The sequence below is a fragment of the Stegostoma tigrinum genome, chromosome 7, assembly GCF_030684315.1.
Source record: "Stegostoma tigrinum isolate sSteTig4 chromosome 7, sSteTig4.hap1, whole genome shotgun sequence".
NCBI lineage: Eukaryota > Metazoa > Chordata > Chondrichthyes > Orectolobiformes > Stegostomatidae > Stegostoma > Stegostoma tigrinum.
The window spans coordinates 64,574,027-64,590,339 of record NC_081360.1 but is presented as its reverse complement, the minus strand read 5'-3'; the positions used below and the strand labels follow the sequence as shown (position 1 = coordinate 64,590,339).

The following is a 16,313-nucleotide window of genomic DNA, read 5'->3' as shown; positions in this document are numbered from 1 at the left end:
AGGATGCGCAAGGTGAATAAAAACTCACAATAAGTGTGGACATGAGGGAGCAGTTTGTGGTCCATTTTCTAGCAGGAAAATTAATGAGACATGTATCGTCTCCTCTGGGATAGCCATGTTATTAAATTCCTTTAGTTGGCCACTGATTAGCTACTGAGGGCTATTGGCCACTCGCTATTCATTTTTCCTAGCAGCTCCACTGGAGAGGCAGTAACTGCAGTCAGAATGACACCCACTGCACGGCTGCCATTATGGAGTGAAACCGAACACAGTTAAATAAAGTAGGGTTTTGTGGGGTTGAGTTCACAGGAGATGGTTTGTAAGGGGGACTGGCAACAATAGCAGAGGGTGGCTCTCAGCTGACACTTGCTTTCCAACATTTAATCCCTTGATTAGGCGGCCTTTGAAAGAGGGACCCTGTTGCAGTAAAACACAAGCTAATTTTCCTGTCAGTCTCCTTGCATGGAAACAAGCTGCCTACTGCTTGGATAATATTAGTGGTGGCTGATTGAAGCCCTTTGAGGTTGTTAATTTATGGCCTGAAATAGATGTGGTGCAGGAAGCCAACGGCGTTTTTTCCACCTCAGACTTAACATTCACAAGGGTAAGTAGAAAAGTGGGAGAATCTCAGACACTAACACCTCCTCTTAATTAATTGTCAAACACATCATGAGAGAGGCATGAAATACTTGAATAGAATCTGATCTACAAATTTAATCACTCTATATTTCACACTGCAGGATAATCATCACGTGCCATTTTATATAGCTTTGAGGAAAGGGCTTCGATATACCTCCCAAGGATATTGAATGACACATTTTGGTTAATTTCTTTCCAATAAATAGTCAGTTTCAATATCAGTGTGTTTTCTTTTATAAAACAGCTTTTGTATTTAAGCCAAGTACAACGATTAGGTGAGTGGCATCATTATTGTATTGAGAACAGCAATGTGTAAGTTTCATTGCTTATATTATACTCAGTGTATTTGCAGTTTTTATTGAACCAAACCATCTCTTGGATTACTGTATGAGGTTTCTCATCATTCTCAGTATCACTGAGAGAGTATAGTGCTCAGTTCATCTTGCAAGAAAAGGAGAAACCTGTGACCATGCCATAGTACAGTAATCTGCTTAACCGGAGCATGAATTCTTTGTTATTTTGTGGTATTATTTCTCAGGATGCCAGACAAAGGAGAATAAAAAATGATGCCTGATAGCAGGAGCAATCAATAACATTAAACCAAGACAGTATCCATCAGAAACATGACAGGAAGACAGTAACAAAATCAATTCTCTGTGATCGGTTTGGTAATTCCTCAATGTGAGCTGTACCTGGGGTTTTATAAGGTGGTCTTGAGCCCCAAACATGGGTACGCTACCGTGAAGCTCCTGCAGCAGGACATTTTGCTTTCACTTCAGTAAAGCCTTCGATAAGGTTCCACATGGAGAAATTACAGAGGCACGGGATTGAGGGAGATTTAGCAGTTTGGATTAGAAACTGGCTTCTGTGAGAAGGCAACGAGTGGTGGTTGATGAAAAATATTCAGCCTGGGGTCCAGTTACTAGTGGTGAGCCACAGGGATCTGTTTTGGGACAACTGCTGTTTGTCATTTTTATAAATGACTTGGACACAGGCATAGGGGGATGGGTTGGTAGGTTTGCACATGACACTAAAGTCAGTGGAGTGGTGGACAGTGTGGAAGAATGTCGCAGGTTGCAGGGAGACTTGGATAAACTGCAGAATTGGGCTGAAGGGTGGCAAATGGAGTTCAATGCGGATAAATGTGAGGTGATTCACTTTGGGAAGAATAATTGGAAGGCAGAATACAGGGTCAATGGAAAGATTCTTGGTAGTGTGGATGTGCAGAGGGATCTTTGTGTCCATGTACGGAGATCCCTGAAAGTTGCCACCCAGGTTGATAGTACTGTTAAAAAGGCTTACAGTGTGTTAGGTTTTATTGGTAGAGGGATTGAGTTCCGGAGCCGTGATGTCATGCTGCAACTGTACAAAACGCTAGTGCAGCCTCATTTGGAATATTGCATCCAGTTCTGGTCGCCCCATTACAGGAAGGATGTGGAAGTATTGGAAAAGGTGCAGAGGAGATTTACCAGGATGTTGCCTGGTCTGGAGCGCAGGCCCTATGAAGAACAGCTGAGGGACTTGGGTCTGTTCTCACTGGAGAGAAGGAGGCTAAGAGGGGATCTAATAGAGACATACAAGATGATCAGAGGATTAGGTAGGGTGGGCAGTGAGAGTCTTTTTCCGAGGATGATGACTTCAGCTTGTCCAAGGGGGCATAGCTACAAATTGAGGAGTGATAGATTTAAGACAGATGTCAGAGGCAGGTTCTTTACTCAGAGAGTGGTAAGGGCGTGGAACGCCCTGCCTGCCAATGTAGTTAACGCAGCCACATTAGGGGCATTGAAACAGTCCTTGGATAAGCATATGGATGATGATGGGATAGTGTACGGGGAGGGGTTTAGATTAGTTCACAGGTCGGCGCAACATTGAGGGCCGATGGGCCTGTTCTGCACTGTACTGTTCTATGTTCTATGAACAACTGTAATAATAATTATCAAATATGTCTATTGTGCTCTCATGTGATATATTTCCTTTATCAAGCCACATAATCTGCTTTAAAAGAGAGCTGTAAAACTGCTCTTTAGGCTGGATTTTCTCACTAGCTATTTGTTATAAGCAAAACTCCTTGGGCCTGCACACTTCTGCCTGCAGCCTGCTCAGGTTAACTTTTCTAGCTTTTATTTTGTACCCTCCAAAGTTTGAGATCACCCAATAGTACCTAGTATCCATATTGTGACAAGTCACACTCACCCAGCATCTCTGTGCTTGCAAACCTACATTAGCCTCGAAACCAGTAATGCATCAAATTTAAAATTCTCAGGTTTGTTTTCAAATCTTCCAAGACCTGCCTATTTCTATCTCTCTTACTTCCTTCCGCCCTACAAATGCAAGACACTAATCAAATTCTGGCCACTACAGATCTGCAATCTTAACTGTTTAATCTTGGGAGACCTTTTTTAAGATTAGATTCCCTACAGTGTGGAAACAGGCCCTTCGACCCGACAAGTCGACACTGCCCCTTGAAGCATCCCACCCAGACCCATCCCCTATAACCCACGCACGCCTTCCACCTAGCCTGCACATTTTTGGACTGCGAGAGAAAACCGGAGCACCCGGAGAAAACCCACACAGACACCGGGAGAATGTGCAAACTCCATACAGATGGTCACCCGACGCTGGAATCGAACCTGGGTCCTTGGTACTGTGAGGTTGCAGTGCTGACCACTGAGCCATTGTGCCGCCCTAATCTAAGACCTCTAAACACCAGAACTTCCCTAAAATGCTTCAGTCCTTGACCCTTCTCTCTTCTCCCTTAAGATGTTCCATTAAATCTACATCTTTGGTGAAGTCATGGTTCATCTGCCTTAATCTATTCTTGAGTGGCTTGTTTTCAAATTTTGTTTGATCATGTTCTTGTGAGGCAACTTGGGATGTTTGACTGCATTGAAGGTGATGTACAAATACAAATTGTTGACATGGTTAATGGAAATTCAAATTTTGTTACAATTCAGGAGGAGGCCTTTTGTCTTGTCTATACTGGCTGTCTGAACGAGCAATTCAACTAGTTCCCTCTACTTTGCCCCCATAACTCTGCATATACTTCCTCTTCATAATGCCCTTTTGAATGTTTCAAATGAACCTGCATCTACCACCATACTCTCCAGTATTGCATTCCAAACCTGAACTGCTCATAATGAGAAGAAGTTTTTTCTTAGATCAGGATCATCTTTTGTGTCACAGACACAGGAGCATTTGAGAATTAGATTGAGATTTGATTGAACTTTCCCATTGTCACAAGCTTGAAAATCAAACACTCCAAGAGGATCAAAATACATCCTCCAAGTACACCAGAGGCAAATTCTACCAGTGCATCCTCCTGAGAAGCAAGCTTCCAAAGTTCTGAAGTATAACACTTTCTGTGTGAATAGGATTTGTAGCCAATCCATAAAATATTTTTCAGGTGACAACATGCACAACTGATGCATTTTTAAACAGATTTTAGTCCAAATAATGTTACCACATCAACTTCTTGCCAAATATATCAAACCTTTAGCAAACCTCACCGCCACCTTCAAGTTCTCCTCCAAGCCACTCAGCATCCTGACTTGGAAATATATCACTGCTCTTTCACTGTCATTGGGTCAAAATCCTGCAATTCCGTCTTAAATGGCAATCCATCGCAGGGTTGTGGCGGTTCAAGAAAGCAGTTCACCACCACCATCTCAAGGGCAACAAGGGATGGGCAATAAATGCTAGCCCAATCAATGCTGCCCAAATTCCACAAATGAATTGAAAAAAAACTCAGTCTCAAAATTCCTTGGCAATGCTACCACTGAAAATGTGAGAAAATCCTGGGCGATAACAACAGCTCCCTGAGTTTGCTGGGAGGGGATTGTCTTCCCTATAAGTCAAAGTAAAACTGGGTGTTTTAATATTGAAATTTAGAGTTTGGATGTAGGGGTGCTAGTGGCTGGAAGATGGGCAACTGAGAACATTATATGGGTAATTGGAAGGTCCTGTGAATTTCTAGACAAATCTCATTTGATTGTCATTTTGCTCTCTTTCTTTCCAAACAGCCAGCCATGTTGAGAGGCCAGAGATATGCCATCCTACTCCATTTTAACAATGAGCCTTGAAACTTTGATTAGAACTGTAAAGCACCATTGATTGAAAATATTTTTACATCAACCAGTTCAGTGACATTATTTTACATCTCCGGAGCAAGATGCACTTGAACACAGGCCTCCAGGCCCAGAGGTAGGGATGGTACCACTCCAGTGGAAGAATCTCACCATTAATTATTTTCTAATCAGCCTGTTCAGGTATGATAGTACACACCTCTGGAGGTGGTGGGACCTGAACTTGTGTTTCCTGGCTCAGGTGTAAGGATATTACTACTGTACCACAAGAGCTCCACCTAACTTTAATTTTAACTGATAGGATCAAAACTCAAGGGATTGTGGTGGTCCTGGCTTTGAAGCTATGAATTCCGTCCTTGAATCCAAACTTCTACTTGAACTCAGGATTATAGAAGCACGCACATTTTGATTTGGATGCATCTAGCAGATGCATCTAGACCCTTCTTCCAACATCCGGAACAGTGGATACAGTATACCACATTTGCAGATGTGCAGGTGAATGTCTGTTTGATGTGGAAGGTTTTCTTGGGGCCTGGGATGGGGGTGAGGGGGGAGGTGTAGGGGCAGGTGTAGCACTTCCTGTGGTTGCAGGGAAAAGTGCCGGAGGTGGTGGGGCTAGTGGTGAGTGTGCAGCGGACAAGGGAGTCTGTGGTATACTGTATCCGCTGTTCCCTATGTGGCCTCCTCTACCTCGGGGAAACCAAGCGGAGGCTTGGAGACTGCTTTGTGGAACACCTACACTCGGTTTGCAACAAACAACTGCACCCCGCAGTCATGAACCACTTCAACTCCCCCTCTCACTCCTCGGATGACACGTCCATCTTGGGCCTCCTCCAGTGCTACAATGATGCCACATGAAGGTTGCAGGAACAGCACTTCATGTTTCGTTTGGGAACCCTGCAGCCCAATGGTATCAACGTGGACTTCACAAGCTTCAAAATCTCCCTGTCCCTGACCGCATCCCAAAACCAGCCCACCTCATTCCCACCTCCCTAACTTGTTCATCTTTTCTCTCACCTATCCACTCCTCCCACCTCAACCCCACTCCCAACCTCCTAACTACCAGCCTTATTCCACCTCCTAGACCTCTCCATTTTCCCTGGACTGACCAACCCTCATCCTAACTCCCCACCTACACTCACTTACACTGACATGCGGAAAGACTCTCTGGGTTGTATTTTCTTCCAAGGCAGTTTGTGCCTTAATACCTAACATATACTATACAATCTAATAATTCATGTGAAGCCAAAATCGCTTAGAATCAATTTATCAGGTAAATTGACTCTTAAAATAAGGCAATTTAAATTTAAACAAAACAAAAAATGTCATTGCATTCTTCTGAGAGCTCATTATTTTAAGCAGTGCTGTTAAAATACATTTTTAAATATTACAAATTGTTACCACCAATTTCGGTAATTAATTGAGTTGATCTTGGTCATCAATGTTCCTACATTAAATAGCATTTTTACTACTAATACTTGAAAACCTTGTCAGTACATAAGCATTTGTGCTCACTGAAGCAATGAAATAATCCAGGGCTCGTTAATATGTAGATAGCCATCAAATTAATTTGTCCTGTACTCCATTAAAAATATCTTTTAAATTAACTGTTAGATCTGTATATGAAATATGGAAGACTCATGGATAGAAATTAAGCAAGAAAAAGGAAGAGAGAGAGCACCATAGTATATTGGTGTGCAATGATGAAAGTCTGCACAGTGAACATTTCATGGATGCAAGAACTGAAAGGAAAAAAAAATAAGCACAATGTACAAACTGTCAGCAAGTACTGTACAGGGTAAGGAGGGTGCCATGAAATGTGATAAAAATTTAAGTGCTTGTAGGTCTCAGTCTGTCTGTATAAACAGAATATGTTTTCAGGTGATGCTTTTGCTATTCTGTCAAAAGCTTTGCTCTGCACTGTGATTTCAGAATAATGAATTCTACTGTTCTACAATTTATAAAACTTGAATGTCTTCAACAGGATACCAAACCGTGGCCCCTTCAAAACATAACATGGATTTGAACAACAATATGCTGTTACCATTTCTAAAATAAACATTTTCCCTTGCCTTTTCTCATTAATCTTCACCGTAAATGTTTTCTTTTGCTGGAGATCCATGCTGTACTACAAATCCATGGATAATGGTAGAGTGGCCAGTCTGGCTGGATTTGATTGTGATCAACATAGTGGATTGCTGTCCACCAATATCAGAAGCTGAAACCCCAGCTAAAAAAGTTTTGTTTTGTTGTAGAAGAGTGAAAATCGAGCCAAATGTGTCTTATATCACTTGTTACTGGAGGGAGGGTGAGCAAAATCAAATTCCTATTATTTACTTTTCAGTGTTTAACATAAGCATAAAATTTGATATCGTAGAACATGTGGTTATGTTCTGGGATTTTCACTCACAAAAAACTGAATGCTTAACTTTAACGGAATTGAGTTCATCTGCTTTGAAAACATATCTAGTCAGAATAAATATAGTGTAAAAAGCCTGAACAAACACTTCCAGGCCGACAGTACCTAATATTAATGTAATGGCAAGGAGGAAAGATTTGAAGTAATTACATATTAGTACACCAGTGCAGGCAAAAAATATTAAAACATGTGAAATGTTGAACAGTAGCCAAGCATGATTAAGTGTGACATTGCCAAGCTGCAAGGTTGTGATAAACTTTTCAACAGTGGGAGGTAATGAAACATACACTGTGATAGTGTTCTGTAAAGGCCTGCATGTGTTCATTATTTAAAATAAAGTTATTTCAGATTGAATGAACTTGGAATTTCAATTAGATGTCTTTTGTTCTTTTATATTCCTCCTGCTGTCTTTGGTATTTTCAGTAATAATTATCTCCAAAATTACTCTTGGGAGCTGGTAGAGTAGACACTTTGCAGATTCTATTTCACTTTCCTGTTTAATGATAGCATTCAAAGTTCAGTACCAGCAAATAGACATGCTGGCTGGAAGAAGTTAAGTCATTCTGTTTTATTCTTAGTGATATAGCAAAATTTTGATGAAATGGTTAAAATACTAATTATGTATTCTAATTACCTCACATTTGCCACAATGCGTTTTTCCTTGCAAATATAAATGCAATGACCAGAATCAACATTAAAAAAAACACTTTTTCTAAGTAATCCACTTTTTGAACCTTTGCAAACCATTTATCTTAATAATATTTCACTGCGGGTGTAACATTCTGGAATTGGCAACAGAGGTGACAAGAAGTGGAAATAATTGGGCAAAATGGCTCCGGAGAGTCACTCACCCTTCTCTCACCCCCTCTGCAATTAAGTGCTGGAACAGAAGATCCATGGGTAGATCCTTGGATTATCATCAATTAAAACTCTTAAGTGGTCAATTAATGGTCAGTGAAGTCAGGAGAGGGGGATGGGGAATATTAGTTGCCACTTAACATGCATGCCTCCGCGCTTAGAAATAACTTGTGAAAATTCTGCCCATTGAATTTGAGAGTGATGAATGTTAGTTGGAAACTAGGGCACTAAATTTAAATAAGCATAAGTATCAGGGGAAGATTTAGCTGGTAGATTGTGACATTAGTTTTAAAAGGTCTGATGATAAATAAACAGCAACAAATATTTGAAAAATATTCAGTATGTTTAATGAGTGCATATTCCTTTGAGAAATAAAACTTCATGGGAAAAGTGATCTATCCTTGGCTTACTAAAGGGAATAGGAACTGTATTCACTGAAAAGAGTTATGGTGTTGACAGGAACAGTAATAAGCCTGAGGGGTGGCAGAATTTTAGAAACAAGCAAAGGATGACAAAAAAAACGGTAATGAGGAAGAAGATAGAATATTGTTAGCAAGAAATATAAAACCAGATACTGACAGGGTCTTTAAATGCTGAGAAAAAGAAATTAACAAAAGTGAATGTAGCTTCCTGAGAGGTTAAACAGGAGGAATTATTTTGAGGTCTAAGGAATCATCAGGAATTTTAAACCATGTTCCTAAATTTGCCTTCAAAGTCAAAGATACAAAAACATATCAGAGATAGACAGGAATTTATTTTGATGGAGGGGAAGGAGGGGCCGTGTCTACTGTGAGCAAGGTCATTAAAATTATTATTAGTAAAGAGAAAAATGTGGACAAAATAATGGGACAAAAAGAAAAAAAACCTTCAAATTCTTTAATCCAAGATTTCTTTTTTGTGACAGTAGATAAAGAAGTAGCATTAATTGTGATCTTCCAAAATTCCTCAGATTCTGGAATAATCCAAGTGGATTTCAAGAAAGAATGGAGAAACAATATAGGAACTGGTCTGAATGTCAGTTGATGTCAGCTAGCTTGACATCAATCATCAAGGAGGTGCAAGAATTTATTATTAAGGATATAGAAAATCATATGATTAGGCAGAATTGACATAGCTTTATGAAAGTGAAATCATATTGACAAATCCATTAGAACATTTTGAGGACGTGTCAGATTTGGCTTTTGAAAAGCCATTCAGGCTCTACATGCAAGTTTGTCATACAAGGTATTGGCTCATAGTATTGCAATAGTGCATTAGTATGAGCACAGGTAAAAAGTCTGAAAATAGAATAGGAATAAACGATCAGTTTCAGATTTGTAAGCTGTTGGTAGTGAGGTGCAACAAATATCAATATCAATAGCTTTGGCTACAAGAACATAGAACATAGAACATTACAAGCACAGTACAGGCCCTTCAGCCCTTGATGTTGTGCCGACCTGTCATACCGATCTCAAGCCCATCTAACCTACACTATTCAGTTTACGTCCATATGCTTATCTAATGATGACTTAAATGTACCTAAAGTTGGCGAATCTACTACCGTTGCAGGCAAAGCGTTCCATTCCCTTACTACTCTCTGAGTAAAGAAACTACCTCTGACATCTGTCCTATATCTTTCACCCCTCAATTTAAAGCTATGCCCCCTCCTGCTCGCCGTCACCATCCTAGGAATAAGGCTCTCCCTATCCACCCTATCTAACCCTCTGATTATTCTTTATGTTTCAATTAAGTCACCTCTCAACCTTCTTCGAAAACAGCCTCGAATCCCACAGCCTTTCCTCATAAGACCTTCCCTCCATACCAGGCAACATCCTAGTAAATCTCCTCTGCACCCTTTCCAAAGCTTCCACATCCTTCTTATAATGCAGTGGCCAGAACTGTACACAATACTCCAAATGTGGCCGCACCAGAGTTTTGTACAGCTGCAGCATAACCTCTTCGTTCCGGAACTCGATCCCTCTATTAATAAAAGCTAAAACACTGTATGCCTTCTTAACAGCCCTGTCAACCTGGGTGGCAACTTTCAAGGATCTGTGTACATGGACACTGAGATCTCGCTGCTCATCTACACTGCTAAGAATCTTACCATTGGCCCAGTACTTTGCCTTCCGGTTACTCCTACCAAAGTGCATCGCCTCACACTTGTCTGCATTAAACTCCATTTGCCACCTCTCAGCCCAACTCTGCACCTTATCTATGTCTCTCTGCAACCTACGGCATCCTTCGTCACTATCCACAACTCCACCGACCTTCGTGTCGTCTGCAAATTTACTAACCCATCCTTCTACGCCCTCATCCAGGTCATTTATAAAAATGACAAACAGCAGTGGACCCAACACCAACCCTTGCGGTACACCACTAGTAACTGGTCTCCAGGATGAACATTTCCCATCAACTACCACCCTCGGTCTTCTTTCAGCAAACCAATTTCCGATCCAAACTGCTATATCTCCCACAATTCTTTTCCTCCGCATTTTGTACAATATGTCTGCAGGAATAGTGCCAGATGACTGGAGGATAGCAAATGTGGTTCCCCTGTTCAAGCGGAATTTAAGGAATAAAAGAATGACGAAAGTAAGATTAGGCCCATTCAAGGATAGTAGTGGTAAGTTGTGTGTGGAGTCAGATGAGACAGGGGAAGCGCTAAATGAATATTTTTCAACAGTATTCACTCCACTGTTGTGGGGAACCTTATCGAACGCCTTGCTGAAATTCATATACACCACATCAACCGGTTTACTCTCATCTACCTGTTTGGTCACCTATTGTGGGGAACCTTATCGAACGCCTTGCTGAAATCCATATACACCACATCAACCGGTTTACTCTCATCTACCTGTTTGGTCACCTTCTCAAAGAACTCAATAAGGTTTGTGAGGCACGACCTTCCCTTCACAAAACCGTGCTAACTATCCCTAATCAATTTATTCTTTTCTAGATGATTATAAATCCTATCCCTCATAACCTTTTCCAACTCTTTACCAACAACTGAGGTAAGGCTCACTGGTCTATAATTACCAGGGTTGTCTCTACTCCCCTTCTTGAACAGGGGAACCACATTTGCTATCCTCCAGTCATCTGGCACTATTCCTGCAGACAATGACGACTTAAAGATCAATGCCAAAGGCTCGGCAATCTCCTCCCTGGTTTCCCAGAGGATCCGAGGATAAATCCCATCCGGCCCAGGGGACTTATCTATCTTCACCTTCTGAAGGATTTCTAATACCTCTTCCTTGTGAACCTCAATCCCATCTAGTCTAGTAGCCTGTATCTCAATATTCTCCTCGACAACATTGTCGTTTTCTAGAGTGAATACTGTTGAAAAATATTCATTTAGCGCTTCCCCTATCTCATCTGACTCCACACACAACTTACCACTACTATCCTTGAATGGGCCTAATCTTACTTTCGTCATTCTTTTATTCCTTAAATACCTATAGAAAGCCTTAGGGATTACCCTGATCCTATCCACCAACAATTTCTCATGTCTCCTCGTGGCTCTTCTGAGCTCTCTCTTTATGTCTTTCCTGGCTACCTCAGAGCCCTCAAGCGCCCTAACTGAGCCTTCACATCTCATCCTAACATAAGCCTCCTTCTTCCTCTTGACCAGAGATTCCAACTCCTTCATAAACCACGGCTCCCGCGCTCTACAGCTTCCTCCCTGCCTGACAGGTACATATTTATCTAGGACACACAGGAGCTTTTCCTTGAATAAGCTCCACATTTCTAATGTGCCCATCCCCTGCAGTTTCCTTCCCCATCTTTTGCTCCCTAAATCTTGCCTAATCTCATCATAATTGCCTTTCCCCCTGCTATAACTCTTGCCCAGTGGTACACACCTGTCTCTTTCCATCACTAAAGTAAACACAACAGAATTGTGATCGCTATCACCAAAGTGCTCATCTACTTCCAAATCTAACACCTGGCCAGGCTCATTACCCAATACCAAATCTAATGTGGCTTCGACCCTTGTTGGCCTATCTACATACTGTGTCAGGAAGCCCTCCTGCACACTCTAGACAAAAACTGACCCATCTATAGTACTTGAACTATAGTGTTCCCAGTCAATATTTGGAAAGTTGAAGTCCCCCATGACAACTACCCTGTCTCTCTCACTCCTATCGAGAATCATCTTTGCTATCCTTTCCTCTACATCTCTGGAACTATTTGGAGGCCTATAGAAAACTCCCAACAGGGTGACCTCTCCTTTCCTGTTTCTAACCTCAGCTGACGAGTCCCCAAACATCATTTCTGCAACTGTAATACTGTCCTTGACCAACAATGCCACACCTCCGCCCCTTTTACCATCTTCTCTGTTCTTACTGAAACTAACCCATCCTTCTACGCCCTCATCCAGAAAGTGGCAGTTGGAGTATAATGTGGGAAAATGTGAGGTTTTTCACCAGTGGCAAAAATAGAAACACACAGGATTTTTGAAATCATGAGAAAATTGAAAATTTTGGTGGATTTGTTAGAGGATTTTGGCTGTTCTTGAGTATGAAAAAGCAAAGCTAAAGCATATGTACAGCATGAAATTAGAAAGGCAAATGGTATATTGGCCTATACTGTGAGGCGGATGGAATGCAAATGAAAGGATACCTTGCTATAACTCTATAGGGCACACCCAGAATATTGTGTACAGTTCTTGTCACTTTATTTAAAGCAGGATATGCCTGCATTGAAAACACTTCAGAAAAGGTTCACTATGCTGATATCGGGGATGAAGCCGTTAACTAAAAATGAATGTTTGAGCAGGATGGGCTGATATTCATGGCAGTTTTGAAGAATGAAAGATTACATTAGTGAAACAAAACATTCTGAGTGGGGTTGATCGAGTATATGTTAAGAACATGTTTCCTCTTGAGAGGAGTTCTGTTCCACAGACAGCATTAGAGGTCACTGCATAAATTCAAAGCTGACTACTACAGATTTTTTTATTTGAAAATGAGTTGAGGGATGTGAGGTGTAGAGCTGCATGAACATAGTAGTCCAGGCAGCGTCATAGGAGCAGGAAGGCCGACGTTTCAGAAGGGTCTAGGCCCAAAACGTCAGCCTTCCTGCTCCTATGATGCTGCTTGGCCTGCTGTGTTCATCCAGCTGTACACCTTGTTATCTTGGATTCTCCAGCATCTGCAGCTCCTGTTATCTCTGAGGGATATGAGGGACAGGCAGGAAAGTGTAGTTAAAGACATGATCAGATCAGCAATCGTCTTACTGATTGGCTGAGCAGGCTTCACGAGCCATACACCTGCTTCTATTTCTCATGATCTTACAAATTCTACGATGAGAGTGCAGTTAGTGCAATTTAAAATGAATTTCCATTCAGGACTTCTTTCATTTTAATTGAATAGGATTCTATTATGAGATCTCCCCAGAAACAACAATTATATAACCTGTTTTTTCAGCTTGGATAAGTAAAACATGCATTTTGCAGTGAGACATTACAGTAATCTAGCTGGTAGTGATACAAGCTTGAAAAAGGTTCCAGCAACAATGTGAATGAGGTATGGAGTACCTTTATGGCATGTTGACAAGACAAGAATGGAAACTTAGGGTATACTGGTAGGGGTACAAAATCATTACAGGGGATCCAAATGTTGGTTTGGAACAGGTCAGTGTAGAACTGACACAGGAAGTAATATACAGAAGTTGAGTATAGAGGAGAAATCATAAAAAAAAGCTGATGTTTAATGTGTTGACTACAATAGTTCAAGGACTAGAATTTGAAATACCAAACCACGTTTGTATTCTACAATAGAGAGAAAACAGTAACTATGCAATCTGTGTTTTCCAACATTGTAAACCATGACACAGGGTAAGTAACGTATCATCCTGTAAAAGAAAAAGACAGGCAGGTGATCCTGATCTGGGCTTTTAATAACCTAACGCTAATAACCTGGGGAAGTCAGTACTGATTTGCCCTTACTCTCTGTAGGAACGATGTGACCTTTCACTGGCACTTTAACTGATACCACTCCATGGCAGTTCATATTCATTCTATCTCTGCTATTGCACCACCTCCCACCAAGTCTCATTCTCTACCATTCTCACTACAGCATGCAGCTTTTTCTTTCACTTGTACTCTCCTACACCAAGACCTTATATTACTAACCATGCACGGCCTCTGCACTGCCTATTCAAGCATTCAGGGCATTTTACAACTTTTCCCTGATCTGCAACAGTGCCAAGAGCTGTGCCACCCACTCTCATCCCACGCAATCCCTCTCTTTCTCTGAATCCAAGAGAAACAACCCACAACAGAGCCAAAATGGCCAGGACACATGGTGGGGTTATTGACATTCAGCTCCTTTTGCCTGTAAAAAGTGGAACTTGACCCTTAATGGGAAAGACCAGATCTCTGGAGATGCTAATCTGTGCAACCAAGGAAGAAGCACTGACTATAGCTGTGTTACTCTCATACTACCCCACAACGTCGGTGTATTCTTATTATGCCATAACCTCTTGCTCTTGACCGTGATACATTCTTTGTTTTGTCTCCATACAGTTACCAGTGACATCACCACCATCTCAGTGGTCAAGAGGGCCATGGCACAAGATGATCCCTCCTCCATTTCCAAGGAAGAGAGCACAAATGCCTCAGAGGATGTACCAGCAAGGCTGTTTCTTGAATCCACTAATACCCCTCCAGATTTTGCTACATTAGTTTGCTAGAACTTTGCTAAATTAGAGTTGGTAGCACCTGCTGATGAGCACTACACTGCCATATGTCCACAGCTGGCCAAGGAAGAAACACTTCAAGTCACTGGCACTCAGAGGACTGCCAAAGACCTGGCATCTGCTTCCTGACTGAATTAGCATGTGTTCCTGGACTAGTACACTGAATGCATGGCCTGACTGTGGCTTCACTCAGATATACAGGAATGGACTCCTGATTATGATTGTTCTAAGAGGCCAAACACCTGAAATAATATTGGAAATGAGGAACTGCTTACTCTTGTCCTAGATTGTCCAACAAAGAGAAACAACCTCTCTGGATCTATCCTGCTAAGCCCTCTAGGAATCTTATATGTTTCATTCTTCTAAGTTCTAAATAGCACACCGAACATTTGACTTCTCTCACTGCTCCCTAGTAAGCATCTTGTCTTACTATCCAAAGCTTGGTTGGAAAATGGGAATTTTTTATCTCTATGTCAAAAAGATCTTTGCTGGACAAATCACCTGATTTTTCCAAATTTCACACCATGGCCCCTGTTGTTTAAAACATCTAAGCAGGAGAATGGAATAATAATGAGTCGTATAATGTTTTTCACTCAGATTATCATGTATCAGCATCTAGCAGTGCCACACAAAGAATCTGAGTGATTTATAACCGAGAACTGCATACTGCTGACTACTTTAAAAAAATGATTGTGCAGCAGTAGACTAAGCAAAATTTTAAGCATGTCAATGAAAAAGATTTACCCCTATAAAACAGGCACTTACTACAGGCTATTGATCAAGACATATTGACAAGAGCAATGGTCAATCCATCGCATTTTAATGTAAATCTTTCGGTGATGTTTCAATCTTTCTTCAATGCTAATTTCCTGTTCTGACTTGAAGGGCATATTATTTGCACTCAACATGTTTTTCTACACTGTTTGATCAGTAATTGCTACCAAATCTCCAACAATAGTGTTGCTTTTACATATTTCAAACACTTTAAGTAAGTAAAACTGGTGAAATTTCCAGGTGTGAAGGACATAATACGTCCTAACGTTTGTTTGCCAGGCCAAACCATTGACATCTTGTTGACAGCTGATACCTTATTAAACTTCCACATATTATGATGGATATTTCTTATAAAGTCCCATGTAAAAGAATAGGGGTAGAGTACTCAATTGATAGACAATTAGTCAGCAAAAAGGAAATAATGGATATTAAAAAATAGGGCTTTAAACAAATGTCAAACATTGACTAGTAAAGTACCATAAGGATCAGCACTTGGACCCCAGCTATTTATAACATACGTTAATGATTTAGATGAGGGAATTAATTGCAAAATATCGAAGTCTGCAAATGACACAAAAGTTAAGTGGGAGGGTGAACTATGAGGGCGTTGCAGTGATGCTTCAATGTGATTTGAACAATCTGAATGAGTGCACAAATGCATGGCAGATAAAAGTATAATGTGGAGTAATGTGAGGTTATCCACTTTGGTAGCAAAAGCAGAAAAGAAATTATCTGAATAGTGACAAATTGGGCGAGAGGCAGGTGCAATGAGACCTGGGTGTCCTTGTACACAAGTCTCTGAAAGGAAGCAAGCATGTGTAAAGAAGGCAAATGGTGTATTCGCCTTCATAGCAAGAAGATTC

At 41.0% G+C, this 16,313-nt stretch overlaps 1 protein-coding gene across 3 annotated transcripts in view; it reads right to left on the bottom strand.

The window, feature by feature from the left end:
• cers6 (ceramide synthase 6) overlaps positions 1-16,313 on the bottom strand; it is a 254,477-nt gene that overhangs the window by 34,305 nt on the left and 203,859 nt on the right. The gene's annotated exons all lie outside the window — the stretch shown is intronic.